At 39.4% G+C, this 9,374-nt stretch overlaps 1 pseudogene; it reads left to right on the plus strand.

Annotated features, from left to right (window-relative positions):
- Nucleotides 1-2,944: 2,944 nt before the first annotated feature.
- LOC141847235 (putative protein phosphatase 2C 60) lies at nt 2,945-7,363 on the plus strand (annotated as a pseudogene).
- Nucleotides 7,364-9,374: the final 2,011 nt, after the last annotated feature.

Genomic DNA, 9,374 nt, shown 5'->3' on the forward strand with positions numbered 1-9,374 from the left:
AAAAGGAAACTTTTGTGTAGCCGATCTAGAACTTGCCCGGTTGCACGAGTATGAGCTTGATTTCGTTTGCATTCGGCAGTATCGCAATATGATGGATGAAAATTAGGGTTGTTCTTGTGTGTTGGGCATAGAGGCCTTTATAAAGACATTTCCAGCCGCCCAATCCCTTTCCAAGCGCTCCGAACTGATTCGATTCAGTTTTGTGATCTTTATCGGGGCCAATTCCACCTAATCTGGACGCCTGAACTTTATAGGAGAGCTTGCGACCATCTCACTGGGCCGCCTGGAGTATGATCCGAACGCCCGAAACCAATCAACCAGGTTTGATCTAAATTGACTTTCAAACTTGGTTCGGCTGCTTCTATTTGCTCCTCTTATGCTTCCTCAATCTTGCTTCTAGCTCTGCAAGATAAACATACAAACAAACAACCTAAGCCTATCTATAGTCTGTCTGACTTACTAGGCTTACCTAAGTCTTACCTTGTAGGTCTAACCTACTAGGCTTACCTGTGTCTAACTTCCAATTAGGACTAATCACTTTCATAGGTAGATTTCTCACCTGCCAAACATCCGATCGACTTTTCCTTGCCTAACTTTCAATTAGGACTTCTTTATCCAGCTTTACTCACCAGCACTTTCCCTACTTAGCCTTTAACTAGGACTTCTCCTACCTAGCCTCTAGCTAGGACTTCTCCTGGCTAGCCTCTAACTAGGACTTCTCCTTGCTCAATCAACCTGATTAGGACTTCCTTATCCAGTCCAACTGATTAGAACTTCTCACTAGTCTTTTGGTCAAACTGACCTGATCAAACTTCATTACATCCAAATATTATGTCATATTTGAATCAACGCTTGGTCAAATTGACCAAACTTCAGTATATTGTCAAAAATCAAAATCCTAAAAGTAGACTAGTGCTCCTTGCACTAATATATTATTGTTTATCTTTTATATTTTTGTTGCAATCATAATTATATTTTGTTAATATTGATTAACATAAAATCTTCATACTCAATTTGAAAGGCAATTTGATACACGAAACTCCCATCAATATGGAGTCCTAAAGAAAGATTTATTATATGTAATTTTATTTTATATTGCAAGAGATTAGTTTTACGACTCAAATCCATGTCTATCAGATCATATGGTAATAATTTTACATTGCACCAAGATTCTCCTCTACACTCAATCTGAAATAACTGGAAAATATTATGAGTGTAAATTTCTGCAGCCTGCATTAGCATAGGGGCCTTGATCTTGAACTTTGTCATCTTCTCACTGGAATTATACCCTTCATAATCTGAAATAACAAGAATATATTATGGGTGTGATTGCTGCAGTCTAATTGGAATTCTATTCTGACTCTCAAAATGCATCATTAGAAATGGCACTAGCCAGACTTCAAATACTCTCTCAGGTCAGAACTTAAATTTTCACTCGACTTTGAACTCCTAATTCCAGCAGACAAACTGTAGTCTATGTATGGCTTGGCCCATTTCTCTTTCACTTCAAATATTTGTTGCAACCAGCCATTATCATGGAGATATACTTGTTAAGCTGGCATACCATTGCATGCATGCAGGAACATCCACCTCCTCATAATCATTGACAAAAGCTTTGAATTCTTTCCTTAAAACACAGCCAACTCTAAATTAATGGTTAAGACTCTTCACTGCAATTTGTTTAATCTGTGAGATACAAAGACGATGCAGTGATAATAGCATCATGCTGTTCAGTGAAAATTGTTCCTGGTTTCATCCAAGACATTGCTTGAAGAAAAGTTTCAAATAACCACCGAAAAGATTCAGTACTAGAGAGTCATGCAAAAGTGCTGCTCCAAACTCAATAATCTCCTTATGATGATTAAAATCCATGAATAATGCTAATGGATAGAGTTCTTTGTTGGCACAAATTTCTCTTCCAATCTGGGATCTGCCCAGAAGGCATTAGCTACCTTTTCTTTCTTCATCTAGTAGCACAGCGCAATAGAATAAAGGATTCACCTTGTAAGCTTGCAGCTTCTTCATACTTCATGCGGCGTTCCCGTTTAGTGGTGAGGCAACTCCTGTGATTTTCATTGCAAAAGGTGGAATTTTTAGCAGCATCACAGCCTGAGGTTTGAGGTTTGCAACGCGAATGCATCATGTGAGCGCAGAGAAAAATGTGAGGCAGGTGATTGTTCAAAGCTGCAAACTACATACTTTCCACTGGAATCGTTGAGCTTAATGGTCACGGGAACAAGGCGACCGGTTCTCGTCCCGGGACGAGGGCTCTTCGAGCGCTGCACATTCTCCTGTGGTCTGTCATGGCCTCGGAATCCTTCTTTAGAGCAAGTAAATTCTCTTGAGGTGATCTTTTCGGTCTTGCTCGATCGATTCGCGTACTCCCATCGGATGCTAAACCCAGTTCGAACTCGTAAGCATCCTATTCCGAGTCAAATTTCGAAGAGTGATTCTCTAAAACTAGTCATGATTTGGGTATTGGCGAGCTTATCTAGCATGTAAGGGAAATTGGCGAATTAGTGTTACCTTCCTCGACGGTCGACGGTTGGCGATGATCCAGAGGAGGACCAGCATCGAAAGGGTTGGAGGAAGTTGGTACGCCGGTGAAGTAGAAAAGGAAAAGGGGGAGCGGAGGCGAGGATGAGAGCGGCCGGAGAGAGCTAGGGCACGGCTAAGAACACCTTCAGCGCACTATTCCAATACAAAGTGAAATAAAATTATTTTAACTTCATTAAAATCATTCTAATTTAATTAAAATTGCTTTTGCTGATGTAATAATTTTGAACTGCTATTTTGAGATAAAAATAAAATAAGATAATTTTTTATTCCTTTTTATTATTTCATTTTTTCCAAATTATTTTACAAAAAATTTCCAACTCTCGCTCAAGCGCTGCGCTCCGCTGGCGTGTGGGTAATACTTCGGGTCTTTTTAAACGAGTCCCTTCTCGGCTGCGGCAGCCTCCAGATCGAGAAAGCCCCAATCCGGCGATAGAGGATCCGAGCGCAACCTTCCGTGTCGTCTCTTCGATCCTTGGAAGAAGCAGCGCATCTTCCAGATCTGGGGCGTCGTGGTGGCGATCTCGGCCTGGAAGGTTTGTTCTTTTTAACCTATCGGTCTCTGGAAGCATATGATTTGATTTAGGGATGAATTTCCCCTCCTTTTTGGGCGGCGTTGTCTTGTGTGCTTACTTACAACGGAAGCTTATGGATTAATCCAGGTCGGAGCGAATGTAGTGGCGCTGTTGAGGAATTGTGAGTAGATCGTGTTGTTGTGCCTGGAAGGTATCTTGGATTTGGATTCTTATGAACTATCAGATGAATTTGGTGTGTTGGTAGTTAGCTTATTAGTGACTATATTAATTGTGATAAAAAAAAACTCTGAGAGGGCGGACTGGTTTGCTCTTGAAATCTTCGACTAATTCAGTCTGGTGTTTCTTTGCGTGGTTATAGAAGGAAAGTTGAATGTTTGATAGTCTTCCCAAAAACTTTAGTGGCTTGTTTATAGCATTTGTCTTTTGTTCCAACTGACATGCTTCATGCGACTTCTTTTGTTTCAGTTTTGGAGGAGAGGTGCAGATTCAGTTTGGGATATCAGATTTTTTTCTGGGAGATGCTGAAAACACAAATGTGCGTTTAATTGAGATGAGGGATGTTAACAAAATTGATAAACCTATTAAAGGCCTGCTGGCAGCAATCAAACTTATTTGCCCGCTCTGGTTCTGATGTGGTTGGTCGACAGGATGGGCTTCTATGGTACAAGGACAATGGGCAGCATGTTTATGGTGAGTTTTCAATGGCGGTTGTACAAGCAAATAACTTGCTTGAGGATCAGAGCCAGCTTGAGTCAGGACCTCTAAGCTCGCTTGAATTGGGGCCATATGGGACTTTTGTTGGGGTTTATGATGGGCATGGTGGTCCAGAAACTTCTCGTTATGTCAATGATCATCTATTTCAGAACCTGAAGAGTAAGCTCTGTACTTGCACAACTCCAGTTTATTCTACATTAATGCTTAGGAACTTCAGGCATTCTTATGAATTATGAGTAAAGCAAGTCATTCTTTCAATAATATGAGTACGGTATTGTTATATCAAAGAATTCATGAAAAAAAATTGAGTAAAAGTCATTTATGGGCACAGTGCATCTTTTTCTAACTATTAAATTGTAAAATAGTTTCCTTGTTTCTCATTCTTTAGGTTATCCTTTGGTCATTACTGCTTCATGGTATCATGGGTGTTTTGTTTGGTCTATTAAGTTGTTTGTCTGTGGTTAATTTTAGCTCCTGTTTGAAACAATATAAAGGTTTTGATGCTGGGTGAATAGGAGAAATACTAATATACATGTATCCTGATCATATTCACCCCGTTTTCTTGTTCCTATTTAACTTTTACAATTCATTTCTGATTATTTTTCATTGTGTTTTGTATTTATTTGCCTAGTTCCTGTTTGCTACTTTGTAGATGAAACTCAATTCTTAATCAGGATCAGATAGGATGTGCTGCATGATGTATTTAAAAGGGTACCTCTTTCATAATATAGTGATATTCATCGCCCATTCTCATAGCAATTGTTTTGACAGGATTTGTGACAGAGCAGGAGTCCATGTCCATTGATGTAATAAGGAAGGCATACCAAGCAACAGAGGAGGGGTTTATTTCCTTGGTGACCAAACAATGGCCTGTGAAACCTCAGATTGCAGCTGTTGGCTCATGCTGTCTAGTTGGGGTAATCTGCAGCGGTACACTCTATATAGCTAATCTTGGTGACTCCCGTGTTGTTCTAGGAAGAGGTGTGAAAGCAACTGGAGAAGTTTTGGCTGTGCAATTATCAGCAGAACACAATGTAGCAATTGAATCTGTGAGGCGGGAATTGCAGTCAATGCATCCTGATGATAAACATATTGTTGTTTTGAAGCATAATGTGTGGCGTGTCAAGGGCCTAATCCAGGTAGATTGATGTTTGTTTTCTTGTGCACATTATTATGCTAAAAAAATACATGCTTGATTTGATGGTTAACGGATTCTACTGATTGGAAGAGTGACCCACGTGTCTGATGGTTTGCTGTCATATCTGCTACATATTGTGATCATATGCACTCTATCAGATTAAGTTTTAGTTCATTAATCATTCAACATTTATATTTTATTTATGAAGAAGTGAGTTAGACCTTTTCCCTTATTTCTAGCCTGCCAATTATTGCTAAGAACTTGATTTGAAGTCTTGGCTCAGACTTTTGTCATTTCAACAAAGCAAGATCCAGATCACTTGAACCTATTTGGGTCATAGGAGAGATGTAAGTTCCAGATTGGAATCCTTATAAAATTGGAGTAGCTCTAATTAGGATGTGACCAAAGCTGGTAGAAATCTAACAGTAACATACTTGCCAATTCTTGGCATCGTATATCTCTGTAGAGAGTCAATGATATTCACTCTTTCAGTGATGCTCTTTCCCATTCCTGATATCACTAATGTATGTTTTTTGATTATTAGTGAATAATATATTTGGAGCTTAATTTCCCTTAAAGAAAATTACTTTATTTTGTTCCAGATTTCCAGGTCAATTGGTGATGTGTACCTAAAAAAGGCTGAATTCAATCGGGAACCATTGCATGCAAAATTCAGACTCCGTGAGCCATTTAAGAAATCCTATATTGAGTGCAGAACCAACAATTACTGTGGAACCACTGCAACCTCAAGATCAGTTCCTTATATTTGCATCTGATGGGCTTTGGGAGCATCTCAGCAATCAAGAAGCTGTTGACATTGTTCAAAGCAACACTCGCAGTGTGAGTTTAATTCATTTCCCTTGTTGCTGATGTTGCAAATTACAGTAGTATCACTATTTCCTCACACTTTATTGAGTTCACCTTGGAACCCCTCTTGCTTTCGATTTGGAATAGAAATAAATACCAAGGCTAAGTGCATAAGGAAGCATTTACCAGTGTTGATGCATTTGCAATTTGCATATGGTAGGTTGTGTTTATTTTCAAGTTGGATTATTGTTTGATTCAAAAGGTTGAGCATCTGCTAGGCTAATAGTAACATGAACTGTGAAGCATCAATATAATATGCATCTGACTGCCACTAAATACCCTAGCGCTTGTTACTTTTTTGTTGGACCACCTGGACTGGTGGGATACAATAGGTTTGTGTTGCACAAACATAGAATTTCTTTTGTTTTGGTGCATTTGATTCTTTTTTTTAAATGCATTCTTCAGACAATTTATTAGAGCCAGAAACAAGTAGGGTTAACAGTGATGAACCATGAAACATCAACATATTATGCATCTAAATATCACTAAATACCATGGTGCTTCCCCTTATTTTTTTAAAGCAAATACTTGTCTGAGGCACTTTTGTGTAGACGAACGCATGAAACAAGTTGACAAGGTACTTCTTGTGATGTTGAATAATGCATAGTTCCTAGTGATTCTGTTTTGGTTTGAGTAACTTCACAAATAACTCGAACAACAAAGGAATAAACAAGTCATAATTCATAAGTGAGCATTGAACATATAACAACAATAAAGAAACTGAAGTTTCTATTCTTTCTGAAAGAGTTTGGCAAATGTTTACTTGCTTAGGTTGGCCTCCAATACGAGAACACATCTGATATTATCTTCAGCGTTAGAGACTATAGACAATATCTTCCCCCCATGTTGACTACAATGTTAAATGCAAATTATTTCTTTTACTGAACTATCAAGAAAAAAAGAGCAATTATCTTTCTGAGCATTGTGGGCTGGATTTACAGGGGTATCTGAGTAAAAACATTTTCATAATCCTGCAGGGAAGTGCACGAAGACTTGTCAAAGCTGCGCTACAAGAAGCAGCAAAAAAACGTGAGATGCGGTACTCTGATCTCAAGAAGATCGACCGTGGAGTTCGTCGTCATTTTCATGATGACATTACTGTAATAGTTGTGTTCCTGGACTCGAATCTTGTTAGCAGAGCTGATTCACTCAGGGGCCCCTTCCTGTCTGTAAGAGGGGGTGGCATCAATGTCCGAGCAAAGTCTCTCTAGCCTCTGTACAATACCAACTGAGCTCTCTGCCACATAAGTTCCACAATTGTTGATACTTGTATGTGCTAAATCAAGCAGGCCAGCCTCCTTTACACTGCCCACAATTTACACGAGAGAAGATGAGCTGCTGCTGCGAGGCTGCCTATCGGATGCGTATCGTCCTTCTGGTTCGAAGTCACCCACACAGATACTCAGTTGTGAATGATGAATGATATTATGGACCAAATTTACGTGCCTGATTCCATATATATTTTTCCACCCCTTGAGCAAAAAGAATACTCAACTTTGTACTACTGAATTGAGTAATGGGGGAGCTGGAAAAGACGACAGTTTTTCTCTAATTGTGGGAATTCTCATTTTTGTTCTCGACTTAGCTATTTCATTATTCTCATTATGTTAAATTTCATCAGCTACTTAAGTAAGCCTTAACAAAAAGGTTCAAATGTGATCCAGTTGTCTGTTTTTCAAGCCATAAGGAAACGGGAGCATCGATAAATACCATGAGGACGAATTAGCTTTCCTTATTTTCTGTCATCTGACGAGAAAGTATGAATTTTGAGATTTTTATTTGAGTTGAAAGTAGAAGTCGCCCACATCCTGCTACTTTATTAAATTGAAATACACAGTCTAATCTTAATGCTAAGTCATAGATAATGCATAAGTTTAACAACATCTGTGGAAAGTATGATAACCAGTGTTAACGATGACAAAGAACAATATTTCTCGAAAATCCTTAAACATATCCTGTCGAATTGCAAACATTTACATTTACACGGCTTGGGAGGCAAAAATAGGACAGGGCAAGGAATGAACTCTGCCAATAGATTCGCATCAAGGCGTTTTGAATGAATTGCCTCCATGCTTAAAACTATGAGATCCAAGTTCAAGTGATCTTGTTATATCTTGAAATAATTTTTAAAAAAAAGAATTAGTTAAAAATTTTAAAATTTGTTGGATCTTTATGCAAAAATACAAATAAAAACTTTAAAATCTTTCTAATCCTAAACTCTAATATTCTTTTCTCACCCTCAAACTCCTCACGCCGCCGCCGCCGCCGTCGCCATCCTTACTTTCTGTCGTCGTTGCCACCGTCGCCGTCTTTGCTCCCTGTCGTCGCCTTCACCGTCCTCGTTCCATGTCATCATCATCATTGTCGTCGCACGTCATCACAACACTGCCAACAATCTAAGCATGAGTGGATATTTAAGTGAGGTGGAGTTTTCTTATTTGATCTCTTTCGATCACATGAATAAACAATTTAATTAGATTCTCTTTATCTTGATCGTTCTATGGATTCAGAACTCAATCAGCAGTCCAAATTTTCTTAGCTCTTCACGTTGCTACTTTCTTTCGTATTATAGGATGCGATATTTTCTTTCATATTATAGGATGCAAATTAATTACCTGTAGCCTATAAATTGCTTGTTCCGGCCGATACACCGTGGATGGCACAAACGTTGGGTCAGAAATCGTTGATGTGCACGCTTCAGGAATAAGCTGCAGAAAGGGAAGAAGTGGCCTGCAAAACAACTCCAAGGAGGGTCAGACTGGCGCCAGAGTTGGATCCCAACAAACCACTCCAATGCTCAAGTTAGAATTCGACACGAGAAGAGAATAATATGGCTTGAGGAAATTAGGGTAAATATGTGTGCATACCTGTGCCCATGAGTATGGGCTACCTTTTATAGTAGTTATTTTTCGTTCCGAAATATCAACAACCATTAGAGAAATATTCTCGCGTACTTGTTCTGTTTGAAAAGATCCTGTTTCCGTTTATATATGTTTAAGGAAGCATTCCTACCTTCTTGGATGAATTGGTCCTATGTTCTTTGGATTAATCGGAATGACCATGTCTTCTAATAAATATTATGTGCAAGAAATTAATTTGGATTGCAAGAGTCATGCTAAGACTGAGCCCTGAGGTCGGTGCCTAATGCTAGAGGTGTGCCGAGACCGAGTCGTCAGGTCGACATATGATACTGAGACCGAGTTAGGAGGTCAGCCTATGATGATAAGACTGAACCATGAGGTTGGCGTGTGATGCCGAAACTGAGTCAGGAGGTTGGCCTATGATGATAAGTCTGAACCATGAGGTCGGTGTGTGATGTCAAGACCGAATCAAGAGGTCGGCCTATGATGATAAGACTGAACCATGAGGTCAGTGTGTGATGCCGAGACTGAGTCAAGAGGTCGGTCTGTGATAATAAGACTGAATCATGAAGTCGACACGTGATGCGGAAACCGAGTCAAGAGGTCAGGATTCAGCTAAACCCAAGATACAACTTTTGATTTGCACAACTACTCTATTTTCCTTATACCCGGCTTCCACGTCAGCGCTGAATACCCCTGCCG

This window comes from Curcuma longa, chromosome 16, assembly GCF_044706935.1.
Source record: "Curcuma longa cultivar G26 ecotype Majalengka, Jawa Barat chromosome 16, ITB_CL_G26_1.1, whole genome shotgun sequence".
Classification (NCBI taxonomy): Eukaryota; Viridiplantae; Streptophyta; class Magnoliopsida; order Zingiberales; family Zingiberaceae; genus Curcuma; species Curcuma longa.